The sequence below is a fragment of the Botryllus schlosseri genome, chromosome 2, assembly GCF_051294905.1.
Source record: "Botryllus schlosseri isolate E-star chromosome 2, Bs_hap1, whole genome shotgun sequence".
Lineage (NCBI taxonomy): Eukaryota > Metazoa > Chordata > Ascidiacea > Stolidobranchia > Styelidae > Botryllus > Botryllus schlosseri.
The window spans coordinates 29399629-29419031 of record NC_137237.1 but is presented as its reverse complement, the minus strand read 5'-3'; the positions used below and the strand labels follow the sequence as shown (position 1 = coordinate 29419031).

Genomic DNA, 19403 nt, shown 5'->3' with positions numbered 1-19403 from the left:
CCTACTCATGTGCATTGTTTTAAAATATAGGGCGTCGCAGCAGAAAACGGGTACTATTCTGTTACAGCTCCAACTTGCAAATCGGGTCTGTGTATAATTTTAAACCACATAATATAGGGGCGGTCAACCCATGGCCCGCGAGAAAGTTTGGGGTGGCCTGCGAGCTTGAAACTAGTAATATATATATTTTTTTAATGACCCAGATAATTCATTATGAACTTGCAAAGGCAAACAAAATAGTTGATTAGCCTGATCGCAAAATTTGGGATGTAGATGACTAAGATATCATAGCATAAGTATCCCCAAATATGCCAAGAATACAGAATTAGGTCTGACTATATTCGCTTTTATGAGAGAACGTGTCGTCCAACATGCGACTTCCCGTCTGCACTGGTAGAAATTTCGTCGACGACATAAGCTTTGCTCAAAATGATAGACGTATATTCGCCGAAACCTCTATTATTGATATGTCTAAGCTCCGAATGATCCTGTCATTGCCAAATGAGCACAGCGGTAAACCGAGGCGACCCGCAATATCTGCAAGTAACAATTTTATTGACCGAATTCATTCATCACCTTTGAAAGTTTTCTCCCTTCGCGTGGCTAGGAGTATCCATTAAATAATAGTTACCGATTTTGATGCGTAGTAAGATAAATCTTGTTTTCACTGTTACCTAATCCGGTTCACTCCTATCGGACCACTGAAAAGATCATCAACATCCAAGTGGCCCGTGCAATGATTAGTATATCGCCTGCGACCCTCTGTCCGGAAAGGTTGGTAACCCCTGACATAGTATTATATAGATTGGTCAAGTGGGTAGAATAATAAGGCCTATTTTAATAACAAAATGGAACAGCTCCCTCTGGTCTCTTCTCACCCTTTTGTCTTTGACTTGTATAGTGTACTAATTATACCAAATGAACATTTCTCTATAATTTAGTTTATGTTGAAATATATTCTAAATTAATAAGATACATTGCCACTAGGATTTCAGATGCCCGAGTAGACTTATTTTTACCTTTGAAAATAACAGCAGAATGATGAAACCTAAGCTGTCTCTAGTTTGAATACGCATAATTCTATTGTCAGATGTGCAATCATTGCAGTAGAGAAAATGAGTTCCCGAAAAATTGATACTATTTTTAGTCAGTCAAAATCGCCTAAAAGAGACAAATGCAAACTAATATGCTTTTGGTCGCGGAAACGGATCTACGATAATTTAATTACCTCTTCGAAAAATTTATACAACGATTCAATGTCGGTGCGGAAGAGTTTGATAAATGTGTGCCATTACCCCTTCTTCTCAATTTATTCGGGATTCGGGATACTTAATCAGTATGAGATGGCGGGGAATTCTTGACTGTACACAAGTACACGAGTAGGAACTATTAGACTACTACCTTATTAGATCTCTCGTCCCCTTTTCGAAGCCGGAGACACCAAACTGCAATTGGAACTATGTATTAAACCTTTTCTGTCGGTGATAATTCAGCATTTTAGAAAGTAGGGGGAGGTGGGCACAGATGGCCAAAAATCACATTTTCAGTCCTAAAAAAATTACTAATTCAGAAATACCAATGAACTTGAGCAAAACGGTGGATGAATATCGATATCGAAAGCACAGCCACTTGAAAGACGTTTCTTTTGTGTCCCATTATGCCCCATAGGCGTGGTACAATGGGACGCGCGGTGGAGGAAAAGGGGACAGTAATATTAACACTGCATCAGTTATCAAGAACCTGAGAAATGATGGATCAACAGGTGTCCAAGACCAGTTTTAGCTTACATCCCGAAGTTTGGAATCGTAATGAAACTTGCATGAAGATCGCTGCCGGCTCGTCGATCCACATTGATTATAAGTGGTGGTAAATGAACCTTAATGCGCTCGACTTATTCCGTGACACTTCAAAATATGTTTTTGTAGACGTGTTGGTGACGGTCTTGTTTCTGCGCGCTCTTTTTTCGATGTTTATATATTTTGTAAAGTATGCCTTTGAATATCAATAGGCCATTGTGCCCTAAGCAAATTGTCCCAATGTGCCCCATAGCACTCCTTCAGTGCAAAAAATGTTGAAACCGCAATCCTGCACCTAAAATAGCATACAGGGCGACTACTAACTGATTCGACTAAGCTGTGTACTAATTTCAAGCAGAACAAACGGCATGTACGCTTCTAAAACATGATCGAAAGGTAGCGATGTAAAATTAAGGTACTTGACATTTTCTGACAAAGGCAGCGACATTGGCGAAATCAAACCACATAAGAGTTACGGCTGAAATGACTACTAAATCATCGAAGCGATGTATATTCTTCCTGAAGAGGTTTTAAAATATTCACGATGTACCATCGTGTCGCTGTATCCATTGTGCCCCACCTTCCCCTAAACCGTGACTGTAAGTGCCAGATTGAGCAATAACATTGAAGCATATCGACTATAGACTATGGGGTAACAACATTTTCATGCATTTATTTTCGTAATCGATCGCATTTGAAAATTAATACAAATTAATCGTAATCGATTGTTTTGCAAATATAGTCGATTGCTTCGTAAAGGGACGATCACTCAATTATTTTAGGTTTACATGAACTATTGACTATGGTAAAATCTGAGTTGAACAAGGCATACATTGAACAAGGAATATTGGGATACATATCATACTGACAGAAGAAATGTCGGACTCATGAGCCTCATTGCTCCTAATAATGACATCACAGGCTTTAGCTCGAGATCAGGGGTGTCAAACAGCCGGTCCGCCAGACGATTTAATCCGACCCGCGAGGCAATTCTGAGTCAGACATGGGGTAATCGTGATTAGTAATCGTAATCGATTACGACGATTACAGCATTTTCAAGTAATCGTAATCGCAATCGATTACATTCGAAAAAAATCCAAAGTAATCGTAATCGTAATCGACTACTTCACATATCTAATCGATTTATTAGTGAAAGAACGATTACTTTTTATTTGCACAATGAGTATGACATGACCGAATATTCGTGAACAAGGAAGAGATGTTATACCAGGTTATGGATAGCGCAAACGGTTGATTTTCAAACGCCACTGCTCATTATTACGTCAGAAGTATTAGCCTTGCTCGTCCTTGCGTAAGAAGTATCCACATGTAGTAAATATATATTCGCTGTACATTGTTGTGTGATTGTTAGAAGAGTGTAAGCCATGCTGTATATCAGGTTATCAATACACTCAAGACGTCACTACCTCGCAGCAAGATAATAATCACCACTCTGCCTAGTTCCAAATAGTAACTTATTCTCAGTTGAACGCAGTTTGACCGTTGATGCTTGGCGAGCAGTAGGCCTATCTATGTAGTATACGTATGTATTGTACGTACACCGGACAAAGATTTGAAATTTTGTACTCGTCAAATAAAACATTACGATGGTTAAAATCACCAGCTGCTGATATATATCATAACCGAGCCGTTCTTTGCTGTTTCTCGTAACGGCAGCTTTCAGTATCGGTTTGAAGTGTAAGAATTTTAAGCTCACTTTATCTTATTCTCATATGACTCTACATGAAACGGGCGCCAATCGTTATGTCACAATTCTTCACTCGACATTTATACCTTCGCCATAGCCATCCGCTTATACACCATGTTAGCGTGGGTAGTAGGCACAATCAGGACCAAAGCAGCAATTCGTCCCCCACTCTCAACGTTAGTATTGGTAGGGTTGTAACCAAGTCACAATGTGCCAAGTCACAAGTCAATCTCACTTTTATAGTTTTGACTCGAGTCAAGTCGAGTCATTTTCAATTCACCCAAGTCCAAGCCAGCTAGTATAGGGACGAGTCCCAGTCATAGTGTTTGACTCGAGTAGGCCTACGAGTCCAAGTCGTTATGTTCACAGATCAGTTTTCATGTCAATCCGGTTTAACCCACTTTTTTCAACTCTGCTCGAGTGATATAGAATGGCTCGTATTCATCATGTAGTAATTTTCATCAGTTTTCACAGTTTACGGCCCTATTTCCAAGTATCAGGACTGATAGACGAAATACAAATAATGTGGTAACTTTACTATTCTTCGAAGTTACATGAAATGTCTGTCTTGGCCGTTCTATTCTCGAGTCATACAAAATGACTCGAGTGCAAGTCGAGTCAATACAAAAATGGACTCGAGTCGAGTCTATTTACGCATTTGAAAAAATGACTCGAGTCAAGTCTAGTCACCAAAATGTCGCGACTCGAGTCATTACAACCCCTGGTATTGGGGCCCCATAGGGTGGTCAGTTTTCAAGTTGATAACTGAATTTCGTCAATAATATTGGTAATTGCATCATGTTGCTATTCATTCAGATTTACCGGTAGAGCTGGGGCACGTAATTCATAATTATAGCATCTAGTATGTTGTTATAATTACTTCATTGAATGTTGTTAATTAGTGACCGCCCGCCTTTTATATAATCAAAAGATACTGAAGTCACCCAAACGCCGCAGACTAATAAAAAAACTTTCGTGGGACGCACACACAAATTGTCATGTCTTTATTCCTCTGTGAGTGCCCCGGGTGGCATTTGCATTGTTGGGGCTCAGTTTGGAAGGACCGGACTATTCGTCACGACCACAGAGCGCGGCTACTGACAATGGACACATACCCAAAGTTTTGGCACAAAGGTCATTCTATGGTAGCACACTTTGTGGAGTTGCATGTTGGCCGAAATTGCATACGTCTTTCGGTGTGTCGTGGTGGGGTAATGACCGCCCACGAAATGTCTATTCCTATAAATTATGCTTGCTTTTTTTCTTGAGAGGGAGAGGTATGTATTTCAAAATCAAGCTATTTAGAGACAATAAATCCCGAAGCTCGAAGAAAATTTTCAAGTTAATTAACTGTCTTGAAAATACTCTATAACAATTTGTGTTGATCTACGAAATACTTTTAAGTCCCCTTAGAGCTCGCTCCCGGTCCTATTGGGGAGTTTGGGGTGTGGCAGTTACGGACCTGGCAAGAATGCAAATCGTTGGGTGCGACGAATAATCCTGTATAGAGTTAGGCAATGGGTGCATTATGACCTAACAAGCAAATGACGTATAATTTATAAGTAAAGTTGTTATCTCATTAGACCTTTTCATCGCAAGCCTTATATTGTCTTCCAATATCTCTTCTGAAATTAGTTTTAAGAAGCAAAACAAATGTAATCGTGAGTAATCGTGATTACTTTTGAAATGTAATCGTAATCGTAATCGACTACTTCCTGATTTTGCTGTAATCGTAATCGTAATCGTGGGAATCACAAGTAATCGTAATCGCAATCGATTACATTCGTGAAGTAATCACCCCATGTCTGTTCTGAGTAACGAGAAAAATTATTGCAATATCCAGCACATTTTCCCAAAAGTTGAGGTCTTTAGTAATATATACTTTGACGTAAATAATTTCCAAAGACACAAATGTCGAACATGTTCATTGTTCATAGGCCACATTAAAACCACCTGTCGGTAGTGTTAAGTTCTCACTAAAGTATCCATCAACAACAATTTATTATTGACGCAACATTCTAAGAAGGCAAAAATTCCACATTCAGTGCAGAGTTTTCTAAATAAGAACAGAAAATTATAGTTATACACAGAGGCGGGAACGCCATTGGTAAACCATTATGTAAAATATATATGTAATAGCTACACGAAGAATATAATTCGAATAACTTGAGTCACACTGCTGTATATCTTATTCTGACTCAGAAGCCCCAGCGTGAAACATGTGACGTGAAAATTTGTAATACACGAAAGAGGCTCACATATTAGAACCTACCAAGGTTCATTCGCGAACGCGAACCTCCGCATTTCCGAGGTTCGCACACGGACCACCAACGCGAACCTAACGTTTGCACCATTCCTATTATTCCAAGTATAAATACTGGGGTTGCATTTAAATCTAAAGTAAATTTTTAAAAAACATGTTTAAAACAAGGCACTTGTTTAAAACCTTTTTTTAAGCCATGACGTCACGAATATTTAATTGTGACGTCATAGTGGATTGACATTGACAATTGAAAACATAGGGAAAAATAGCTACTTCGGCAAAATATCTGTACTATTGCTGTTGAACCGACTATTTTGCGGGTTCCAGTTATCCCATATCGATATATATCGGCTATATCCGGTGGTAATGGTCGGTAGGCTCATACGTGTTTTTTGAAAAATATTTACACAATTATGGCATAATTTTACTATAAAAACAAAATTTTCTTTTTTTCTAAAAAGGCCTTTTTTTCAAACACTATTTGAAACATGTTTTAAACAAAGTGTTTTAAAACACCGTTTGTTTTAAATGCAACCCTAATATATACATTATATATATACGTAGGTTCGTCAACATGAGAACTCTCGTATGACCAATGTATAGGCCTAATAGGCATCATAAGCATGTCCTTGACTCAAATAAATGAATACTGTTTCGACGCGACACTGCAGTGTCAACGAGTGCAGATTTTCCAGGCTTCGAATTATGTCTGCCCTGCTAAATCTGCTAATATGGACTCGACAACCGTCGAGTATCAGTCTTCCTTTTAAAAACAAATAAGGAACAGATTGAACAAGAACGTAGATTAAGATTTGGTTGAAGTACAAACATGTGTAAGCGAGAGTTTCGCAATAGTGTTCGCTCGTCCGATGCTCGGTGGAATGGAGATTGGTACATCAGCCACGAGAAAAATACATACGCAAGCGAAGAGTCAATTAAACAGTAATCGAACAATCAAATCAAATCGAATCGGACAATGACAATGATTAGAAAAACGAAATACAAATGAAAAACAGTTGAATAGCTAACTGATTCCCTAAAACCCCTAGTCGCCTCATCAACCAAAGAATAAAAATTAACATGCGCAATCCACAATATTCTCTCATTTGACTGATCCCAGTTAACAGAATTGCACCAATGTAAGAAGGGTACAAGTAAACGACCATATCAGTCAATGCTCAGAAGCATATACATCAATCTTGTCTGTGGCCAAACGACTGTCCAGTGTCCACGTGTCCAGTTTCACATTAAATCTGAAAACCATGAGGTTTCCAGAGCGCAAAACAAAAACAAAAGTAATTGATACCCATCAAATCATGCCCAGTTAACGATGAGACAGAATAGTTCGATGGATTAGGATCAGCCGATCAAAGCCATCAAGATGAACTAATCGGCTCGAGATCAACTAAATCTGGTCTCATGGCGTACATATGAATATATCCCCGACTAATGCCAGAGTCATCATTTTGATACACAGTGGTTAAATGACAACTGTTCATCGTATTAGAAGCTATACAACCTCCGATCCCATTCTGACATTCAATAAATCACTTTGAAAAGTAGATAGTCATTAAGCAAGTCTACTAGTGATGAGAACAAAGCAGCTTAAATGGTAGAGAGCCGTTCAGCAACTCTACTAGTGATCAGGGCTTTGGAGCAACCGAAATATTGCATTGCTCCAGCTCCGGCTCCGGAGCTTTCTTATATCATAGATTAGCGCCGGCTCCAGCTCCGGAGCTGCATTATTACAACTTCTCCGGCTCCAGCTCTGAAAACTATCGAATGGGCCTGTCTATATCAGAGGTGGCCAAGCCGCGGGTCGCGAACCATATGTCGTCCGCGAGAAGGTTTTGAGTGGCCCACGAGGTGATTTCCTAAATTTGTTCTATTATCGAAAATGAATTGCTCAGATTTTGAACTGGCAAGGCCAACCAAAAATTTGATTAGTGTGGCCGCGACACTTGGGATATTGATGACTAAAATATCGGTTCCGACGGATTGGCAGATCCAGGGTCCAGTCACATTTTTAGTAAATCGTCGTACATTACTATGAACTAAAATAGTAGTAAAATTTTTCTTCACGCTTCGCATTTTTAATTGTCACACGATTTCTTGCTTGTTAGCCTATCCCTTCCTGAAAATTAAAAAAAACGCCTAATTTACCCGATTGGGATTGAGTCTAACTGTATTCGGAACTACGAGAGAAAGTCTTTTCGCGTTTGCGCTCGCAGAAAGATCGTCGACGGTGAAATGTAGGCACTAAATGATTGTCGCATATTAGCGGAAACCTTCGATATCGATATCTCCAGATGCCGCCGAATAGTCCTGTCCTTGCAAATTGAGCCCAACGGGTGGTATGCAGTAAACCCGCAATATACTCAAGTAATAATATTCATTTATTAACTTTGATAATTTCCGCGCTTGGCGCGTCTGGTGGACCCCGCACTCGTTCGTCAATTGCAGGTGGCCCTTAGCCAAAAAGGTTGGCGCTGGCGTAATACATAGTGATCATTATTTTCGAACCGTACAATTGGCCAACAAGGTTGTGCTGATGACGAAATTACGGGTATGCCGAGGACCCACAATATTCACAGTCATATCTAGCATACCGAGGTTCGGCGCTCATGTATGAATATTGAACATTGAACATATGACTGCTCTGCTGGTAAATCCCCATGAACATGGTTAGTCAGAAAAGGTAACACCAAAGAGGCAAAGATTCTTAATTTCGCGAAGGCCTGCAGCTTGATTATGTGAAACCAGCGGATATGGTTGTTGCATATATATTAGCATCTTATGAAAAACGTCGGAGCCGGAGCTACTCCTCAAATAACTGGCTCCAGCACCGGCTCCGGCTCCAGCTGAATTTTATGTAGAGTTCCGGCTGGGGCTCCAGCTTCGGTGAAAATGCACGGCTCCGGGGCTCCGGCTCCTTGCTCCGGCTCCAAAGCCCTGCTAGTGATGCGAGTAAATCACCTTGAATAGTACAGAGGCGACCAGCGACTCTCCACGTGTGGAGAACGTTATTTAGACGAAGAATCAAACTCGGCTCCAATACGAACGTTTCATCCAAGTGCTTAATGATGGCTATCGTTGTCAGAAGAACTGTGTCGCTGTCGCAAGAATTAGCTGCCATTGGAGTAGTTGAATTCATCGTTCCCATCTTTGAGGCATCTCTTACAACATTCAAATTTGAAACGATCTGGAATATGGCAGTCGATGGAAACGACTGCTCGCCAAACATTGGAAGACGAAAACTGACTAAACTGGATGAAACTAGTCTTGATCCTCGCAATTGAAACCGAAGAGTGTGTAATTGATCGCAATCATTCATTTCGTTTAAGAGAAAACAATATCACTCGACGTTTGAATGTAACAATAAAAGATGTAGCAGACTCGACGTCAAGAAGAGTCGATCAATCCTCGATGAGCAGCAGAGCCCTATCCCTCCGCCCGAATCCAAGCCATTCTTCAAGTAATCGGCTTGAATTAGCGGACTGCTTCCAGATTCACTATGGCGAATTTATTCCAGACTGCAATATTGCGGATTGTTTCGACGCGGCACTCGAATCCCAATCAGTGCTAATTTTCCAAGCGTCGAATCCTGTCTGCCCCGCTAAATCTGCTAATGTGGACTCCACAAACGTTGGGTATCGGTCTTCTATTCAATCTAACACAACCAAGAATTCCAAATTGAACAAGAACGTAGAATCGTAGATTCATGCTTTCGTTATGAAGATGTATAAGCGGGAGATCCCCAAAAGTGCTTGCTCGTCCGATGCTCGATGGAATGGAGAATGATACAGCAGCAACGAGGAAAGGCTAGCGAAGGGACAATTACACAGTAAAAAAACGATCTAACCACTAATATCGAACAATAACGACGATTAGAAAACAAAATACAAATGAACGACAGATGCCTTGAAAACTGATTCCCTAAAACCATGAGTCGCATAATCAAATAAAGAACAAAAAATAACAACCGAAATCGCAAACAAAGGCTTTTTTTATTTAAATTTGTGAAATTTTCAGACCTGCCACGTTTTTCCAACTCCTCCTTTTTCGGCTGGATACGCCATACGCGCCTGCTTGATAGTATGGTAATTTTGTCATCATATACAAGCCACTAAGTAATTGGCGATATAAACGCTCACGAGGTGCTATAATAGTAGATATTTTGCAGTTAGGGTGTTTATTAATTATACCACATGACGTCATACCTTTGTGACGTTTATGAACCCGTGCACCTACGGAAAATTAGCATACGACGCCTATGACCATGGCCCAGATATTGACAGTAAGTTGAAATTTAGGGAACCACAGATGTTGAGATTACCGAAACCATATGTGTGTACATTCGGCGTCAAATCTGACGTATAGACGTCATTCTCGGTAGCGTCCTTTTCGGTAATGTCCATTCTCGGTCGTTCCTTTCTCGGTAATGCCATGCTAGGTAATATACATTCTCGATGATGTGCATTCTTGGAATTAGCACTCACGGTATTAGTACATAACCTTTTGGAATCATTCATGAAACTTGTTATTAATGACGTCGCCTGCGGGACAAAAGGCACCACTGCTATGCCTTCAATTTCTCCTGGAGCAAATTCACATCCTCGCGACATCAGAATGGTGCATTACGTTGGATTCGGCCCGCTACGTCATTGTGACAATATTATCGCACAGTGTTGGCATTAGCAGTAAAAATAAATAAATAGGAAGATAAATTGCCTTTCCTTTGTTGGCACGACAATCTCCATATGCTCGTTCCCATTGAGCCAAGCATAACGACGCGTATCACAATGAATTGTTTAGACACGCATCCAGACTACAAATATATATTCTTATCCAGGGACGTAAAAGCTGCATCTCAATCCCTACACTAAAAGGAGTCTGAACAAGGTGAGGTCATTCAGATCGTAAATCGTGGTTAAATAGAATATGATGGTACGGCGTTATTCAAGTAGGCTTACAAAATTTCCTTGGTATGTTTTCGTGCATGGATATGCGATGTGCGAAAACATGGAACTAGAAAATTTTCAGCTTTTTGGAATTATAATAGAATTAGAATTACAGCTACACAGTGTTTTTCAACTTAGATTAGGATTAGAATTACGGCAACACAATTTTTTTCCAAATTAGATTAGACTTAGAACTATTGTATTCTCAAAAACGACAAGCTCAAATTAAGGGCGTAGTTATTCTAGCAGTTGCATAGTTCTGATTTTGTAGTTTTTTCATATTCAGCTCTATCACTTGAATCAAGGTTCAATTCCAATTCTTGTGGAGAGTATGCCATGTTAATATGAAGCTCCATATTATAATAGTGAGTAATAATAAAAATTAAAATTGTTGCTAAAAACACGCAGCTATAAGCTATAAAAAACATCCATAGTTCTAAAGTTAACTACTAGACATGTACTGTTTACCCTAATTAGTCTAACGTTGTTTCAGTCTGGATACGCGGTCTGTCTAGGACAGTTAGGAAGCCCCCGCAGTATACCCGATTATAGTACGTCCATTCTTTGGTTTGTTTGTTTGACATTCATGGAGTTTCGGCTACATTGGTTAGGGTTACCATATGTCTTCTTTCAAGAGGATTTGTCCTCTTTTTTCAATAAATTGAAAGTGTCCTCGGAGAACGCCTACATGTCCTCTTTTTTCGAAAATTTGTCGTCTTTTTATAAAAAAAAAAGTAATTAAATGCGATCAGAACCTCGACTCCGACGCAGCGAACGACAATGTTGACAGGACAATCAACGAAAAATACGGCGCGACGGGTATTTCGGGAGTGTAGATGGGAATGATTACTTTTCTTTTAGTCAACACCACAAAAATAACGCAAAATACGGATCATTCGGGAGTCGAGTCAAAGTGATGACCCTTTTTTTCATTTTGGTCGACACACTACTATTGATCGAGAAATTCTCAAAATCACCAGTTTTCTTAGAGCTTTCATAATTTTTTTAAAACTGTCCTTTTTCTCGGGTCTTAAAATATAGTAGCCCTACCATTGGTCATTTTACACCAGGCCGATACTATTTTAATTTTTAATTCCCTATTTACCGACTTGTAGCACGGCCCACTCCTGGGCTTTTATATGACACCGCTTACTCGGATCACGTGGCGAGAAGCGTAGATAAACCTCAAACACTTAAAAGCAATTCAGGAGTAGGCCCATTGTATGCGGGGAAATAGCAGGAAATTAACCGAAATCGAGCACGAATCTCAATTTGCTTTTGAGACTAACGACCAGTCACCGGTAACTGGGTGAGAACACCGAAATACATTGCCAGTATCCATACATGGGGTATTCGCGATTGCATCCGTAATGCATTATCTATTACGTCAATAACAATATTGTCAAGTATTCGTTATCGTATCCGATTGCATTGAAAATAAACTCAAAGTAATCGTAGTTGATTGCGTTACATTCATTTGCTTGGTAATGCGACGATTACTCAACTTTTTAGTGCTATACAAGGATTATTGACAATGGCATGAAATGAGTTTTGCAAGGATTATGGAATAAACTGAAGAAGAAATAGCCGAAGAATCATATTGACAGAAGAAATGATGAGCTCGTGACGCTCGTTGTTCAATATTACATCACAAGCATATCATCGTAACGAGTTTTCTACCACTTGTATAGTCGCGTATAATCGATAGACATTCCATGTTCGTTGTTCTAGAGCAGGGGCTTGCCCGTGGCAAAATAGAGTAGTGGTACGTCCTACAGTTGCAAGACCCATGGGCTGTTGGTTCGAGTCCGACCGAGGTCGACTCCAGAATTCCTACCCATGTGTTGGAGGCTTATCTAGGCTCCTCGCCACGTGATCTGCTCGTTTTAAAAAAGCATAGAATTGGCTCGTGCTAGAAGTCGGTGTTCCGGTATCACAGTGAGGAATATCAGCCTGGAGTAAAATGACAAACGTAGTCGAAACACCATGTATATCATAAACAACAACAACAACATCAACAGCAGGGACTTGCAATCATTTTCCCAACGGGATACTCTGCGGCGTAAGCAGTTTATTACATTGTTAATTGATGCCGCTCAGTGGATGTGTTGATGTTAGGTAATGGGAAAGTGAGGGTTTATTACCAAAACGTAATATTTATTTGCCGTCTTTATTTACAACACAATGGTAAACTGGGATACTTCAAAGCTGGTCTTGTTCGTTCCATTCCTATCACTGTGTAGCTTAATAAAATAGACTTGTTGCTTATTACTATCTTCGCTAGCAGGTCTAGCGAGATTCGCGCTCTCTCAGCCTCAGCTGAGTGTCAGTCTGCGAGTTCTTTCACTTCATGCCGACTCAGGTTATACTTTTCAAACACCGAGACATGCGTCCTGCTCATCCAAACTAAAAAGACGGGTTGATCTCTGACTTTAGCAAACAAATACTTTGTTCTCCAAATTTTCTTAAATTCCAGCCTTCTGCCCTCAACTTTCCGTTATTGACATGGCCGTTCATGGTCTATGGGTGATGCTTACTGGTAATAACGTGCACCAGAACAATGACAAGCACCAGCACCATGCTTTGATGGAAACTTTTTCGAATAGTAGGCTTACATGTCGACACCACCGGTAATGTAGGCTAGTCAAACGTCTGGTTGTGCTAACATGGTAAACTCAGATTGAACGTTGCTGATATACTAACTGGACAAATGCCCGGCTCAACCGATTGTACATCTTGAACTTTCACACTATACATTTGAAGCATAAAATTATTACGATTGAGCGACTGTTTAAAGAAGTCGTTAATGAAAAGTAGTTCGAGTTGTTCTTTTTCGTTTCTCTCAACGGAATCTCGTAATATACGTATTGATCCATTGACATAATGACCAAGCGACGATTGAGCATGTGACTTCAGCGCTTGGAACACTGAATTAAAGTTACATGCTCATTAGGGTTGTTCAGATTTGAAAAATTGTCAGGAAACTTCGACCATTGTGATCCAAATGATGGTTTAGTACATAAAAACACTTTTATGAGCTATTATGGTCATCTTCATCGTGATCTTCCTTTTCCGCAAAGCCCCTAAAGATCCTGAGGTCGTTTCTCCTTACTACAGCTGATACACCAGAGTGTTTACGTTCACGCAGTGCTCCGTAGTGTTGACCGTGTAACCAGTTTGTAGCTTTTATGAAGTTGTCAGTTGAAAACGGTTGTGTAGAAATAAGAAAGGGCAAGGTAATATATTTGTTTTCAAAATTGTACTTGAATGCTGACTTATAAATGTCAGATGTATCTCCGTTTTCCTTTTCAAAATCTGTCTATCGTGTTCATGGGAAGCATGTATTAGTTGCACGGGTAACACTTGTTTGTTATGGATCGTACATCGAGTGAGCGCCGTTGGGTTGCAAGTTGAGAACAAAGGCACCTAGTTTTTAGCCAGTAAATGCTATTGAAAGGTCTGTAATGTGTAATGTCAGTAATATTTTTCTCAATTTTAGTGTATCTTTAAAAAAACAAGTTATATCATTTGATGGTATAGTGCAATTTAGTTGAAGAAGAATGTCTGAAGAAAAGCGGAGAAAGGTTGTGTCAGACCCACCAAAAACAAGATCAAAGTCGGGTCACTACTTGATCGGATATTCATCTGAGTGTATAAGTCATTCCAAGTTACCGACTCTACGTCAGGTTCTACAGTATTTGCTATATCTGAAAGAAAACTGCCCTAAGACTACCAAAACGCAAGAAGTTCTTCTTCAAACTGTTAAAGAGGTTGCCAAAGTATGGAATATGGCAAGAATACCCATGAAACAATTGCAGAACATTGTTCCGATGCTGCGAAAAGTTCATGACACTTGGTATGATCTTAAAAAGAGCAAGGATCGGTCAGGTGATGTTGGGGGGAAGCGCCAAGCATTTTGTGATAAACTCGATAATTTGTGGGACATTGGACATTCCGAAGCAATATCACTTATAAAAAATGATTCGCAGTTGTCGCCATCTCAAAAGAATGAAGACGTCGCATTTTATGAGGACCAACAGCATTCTCGCAGTGCACGACTCGCAGGAAAAGATAAGATCTTTGAAAGAAGCCAGGCACAGATTCCAACTGAGATCAGTGACGAACCAATTTCAGCATCTGCGAGCACAAGTTCTAGTGATGAATTTGTCACAATAATGTCCTCGTCATCTGGGGAGGAAACCAGTACTCCACCCACTGAATATGATGCTGCAATCAAATATCCATCATTTATTAAACTTCAAGCCCCAAGAAACTTGTTAGATGACAAACATATTAGTGATATGCTGGACCGTCTAAAACTGACTGATAACCAAGCAACTATGCTACTTAGTGCTTTCATACAGGCATGCGGAGGGGATATTGACGACTTTGTGCTATCCAGATCAAGTATAAAGAGACATAGAGAGGCTAATCGCCTTGAGGTTTCGCATGAAATATTTGAATCATTCCAACAAGACCTACCCAATCATGCTGCTATACACTGGGATGGAAAGTTGACAGAAGACAGATTTGGAACAAGCTATGAAGCATTGGCTGTGATATTGTCTTCTTATCCTCAGCATGCAGATGGGATGTTACTTGGAATTCAGAAGATTGATCATGCAACAGGCGAGATTCAAGCAAAAACTGCATTTCAATTGATATCGGATTGGAATCTGCAGAACTCCATTTCTGCATTGGTATTTGACACAACATCGAGCAATAGTGGGTGGAAAAAGGGGGCTGCAAAGTTATTGGAAGACCTCATAGGTAAAAAAAATGTTGTATCATGCTTGTCGCCATCATGTATTGGATTTGGTAGTAAAGAGTGTTTGGAAATGTATCTTTGGATGTCAAACCACGGGTCCCGAAAATACAGTATTCAACAATTTCAAAAAAAACTGGACAAAAATAGACAGAACTGCTCCAACTCGAATTTTGGAAGTCCCAGAGAATTACAGTGAGAGAGCTGCCAATGTCATAGCTCATTTGACACAAGCCTTCAACAAAAAAGATTTCTTTACTAGGGATGACTATAAACTCTGCGTCATCAACACCTTAGCTATCTTAGGTGCTCCGTTTCGTGCAAATCATCAAAGGCCGGGTCCCACTCATCATGCCAGGTGGATGGGAACTATTCTATATTCTCAGAATATGTTCATGTGGGCTGATCAGATGCAATATTCAGAATGTTTCATTCGTCAACTGAAACGCATGAACTTGTTTCTAAGTTTATTCTATGTTCCCGCTTGGCTGGATTGCAGCATTGGGCGCGACGCTCCAGGGAACGACTTGCGTTTCATTCAAGAGATGCACGGATATACAACTACCGACAAAGAGGTTGCTGAATCTGCTTGCAATAAGTTGATGAAACATCCATGGTACATTGTGGAAGAAACTGTGGTTTATGCCCTATTCTCGGAAAAAGAAAGTTACCATACCAGAAAAAGTATTGCAAACCGGCTACTGGAAGTTGAAAAACCGCAAACCTATCGACGGGGACCACCTGTTTTCTCGTCGGAGAGGACTATAGACGGGAGCACCACTTTGGCTGATTTAGTGGGCCCTCAGTCATGGCATTTGTTCATCGAATTTAAGTGTTCTGGAGAATGGTTGAATCAGCCTGTGAAACAATGGCCTGAGTATGAATCATACAAGATCATGAGTCGTTTTGTTAGTACTGTTAAAGTCGTGAACGACGCTGCGGAACGAGGAGTCAAACTCAACACCGACTATGCTGCTATCATCACAGATGATGAACTTCAGAAGAAAAGTTTGCTGCAAGTTGTTGCGCAACACCGCCAGAAGTATCAGAGCTTCAAAAAATCTGCACTAAAATTCATTTAAGCCCTGCCTAAAACTTGCTTAAGTGACTGGAGCATGCCGCGATCCATTTTTTTTTGGTTTTTATGCTTACTAATTCATAACATATTTTCAGTGATAATAACAATTGTCGCAAGCCACGAAAATGTTATGATGTAGGCCTACTGATATTTTTGGCAATAATCTGCTTCATAATTTGATTGTGCAAAATGTTCTCGCAATAAATTCATTGAGTTTCAGAAACATACATCTTCTTCACTTGACTCTATTCTTGTTTCAAGAGCAAGCCTAGTATCATGAACTTGTAGTACTTTCACAATGTTGCTCCATAGATATCCTTGTCATATTCCACTCTATGGCAACAGGAGAGTCCTGCGTTTTCGTCGTCTTCGAGCAGAAAGAGATTACTCAGTATTTTGCAAATGAACCGAATTTGAGGCGGAGACACTGACATTCCTACATTACATTCCTACTTAATAGTTCTTTCACCAACAGTCGCAAAGTAAAAGTCACCTGGAAATGCATGCATTTGTTTCATTCATACAACAGCTGTAGCAGTAGGCCTACAGATTACAACACATATTCCTGAAGGTAGCTCAGGTATATGTAGTTCAGTGCAATTGTCAAAAAATATATATTAACTCGATATTTCCCGCATATATACTGTTATTATCAACTGCAAGCTTTCCTAAAGGTACAATCATCACCGCTGAGAACTGCTTTGCATTATGAGCTAGGTAAACACAGTCAGGCGAATCCCCAATAATTAGGAGAATTGGACCCTGATCTTTGGGGGCTTTGCGGAAAAGGAAGATCACGATGAAGATGACCATAATAGCTCATAAAAGTGTTTTTATGTACTAAACCATCATTTGGATCACAATGGTCGAAGTTTCCTGACAATTTTTCAAATCTGAACAACCCTAATGCTCATGTGTGGCATGCTCAAGTGTTGTTTTTCACTGTCTCGCACGCCAAGATGTCGGGTAACATTCCGTATACAGTGGATTGCAAGTATTCCACCGAAGGTCTATAATTCCAGAGCAGATACAAAGTAATTTCACCATTTATAGTTTTAACAAAGAATAACAGCGCATTGTGCTCAGATGTTGAAGAAGATTGGAAGTGCAATAGTTCATTACCCGATTCATATCTTCGGAGGCTTCTCGTCTGACAGCTGATGCGCTCCCTCAAATTACAATGTTTATTTTCACCATGGCACTGCGATACGTGTACATCAACGCACTTACAATAGGAACATAACTAATCGACATCTGTCAGATTCACGTGACAAGGCATGATAGGCGACTCAATTTATCCGCTGTGTTTGCGGTACTACAAGAACAAGGTATTGTATACACGAAGGCAATGGATTAACCTTTTGTACCAGCACTGGAATATTAGGCTATACTTCACGAAGCTCACGGCCAACGTGGTCGGACTCCGATGACTCTACGTTAGAAATTGGGCATGTTGTTTTCCCAATGACACAGACACGGATTAAATGATTAGATTTCCTCTTCTGACCGCCAACTCTTTTTATCAGTTTTGCAACCAGAGCGTCGTCATCTAAGATGGATGCCAATGCATGTATTACGTCATCAGAAAACCTGGTCTACATCAGAATTCGACAACCGTTCATATGTAGTGTGTTAAATGTTAAAATATTAACATATCGAGTGTTAAATATTTATGCAAGTTTGCCTTTGCACCACAACATATCAATTCAAATCTATCAATTAAACTCTACATTTGAGTTACCTAACAAGAGATAAGCTATTTCTATTTACTGTATTGGACAACTCCAGATATAGTCAAAAGCAGGGGTGGCCAATCTTTTCGATCAAAGGACCACGTGAGTTATACGAATCATTACGCGTGTCACTTGAATGTTGATAACCATTTTTCAGTCGTCGGAAAGTAGCAGATCAGATTAGGTAACGGTGAAAATAAGACTTGTATCACTACGCATCAAAATCGATAATAACAATAACATGGAAAGTCTGTGGGCAACTGTGCATGTGCATTCATACCCTAGCCGCCCGAGGCGCTAAATATTTTCAAAGGTAGTGAATGAATTCGGTCAAATGGAATGTTAATTGCATGTACTGCGGGTCGCCACTGTACACCGTTGGGCTAATTTTGCAGGGACAGCATTTATCGGCCCTTGGACATATCAATATCGAAGATTTCGGCTAATATGCGTCTATCATTTTGTGCAAAGGTTTCATCGTTTCATCGCATGTTTCTGCGAATGCATGTTGAACGACATGTTCTCTGATAATTGCAAATATGGTTAGACTCAATTCTGCAAATTGGGCGTATTTTTCATTTTCGATTTTCAGAGGGGGCAACAATACTAAAAAAAAGAAATCAAATAAATACGCCACAAAATATTCTACTTTGTGGTCATATACGAAGATCTACGAAAAAGGCGGCTGGCCCCTGGCTATACACCAATGCGTCGGAACCGATATTTTAGTCATTAGTGATCCACGTTCCGCGGTCAGGTTAATCAAATTTTCGTTGGCCTCGAAAGTCCACAATAAATTTCCTGGGTAATTTATATTTTGTGATATCATAACTAATTTCGAGAGTTGCATCGCGGACCACTCAAAACCTTCTTGCGGGCCACACTTGACCTGCGGGCCACGGGTTGGCCGTACCTGGTCAAAAGAGTAGTATCGAATGAAATCGTCCTCCTTAGTAATTAATATCATTAATCAATATTACTTCTGACATGAAGGCGTATATTTCATTACTTTAAAACATCGACGCTCTCTATTCAACTCGAATCATTACAAAATATCGAGTCGACATCACACTTTGAAGGTAATATCGGTATTGGATGT

The 19403-nt window shown here is 40.0% G+C and overlaps 1 long non-coding RNA gene across 1 annotated transcript in view; it reads right to left on the bottom strand.

The window, feature by feature from the left end:
• The window catches only part of LOC145457805 (uncharacterized), a 569341-nt gene that overhangs the window by 206071 nt on the left and 343867 nt on the right, over positions 1 to 19403 (bottom strand). The window lies entirely within an intron of this gene.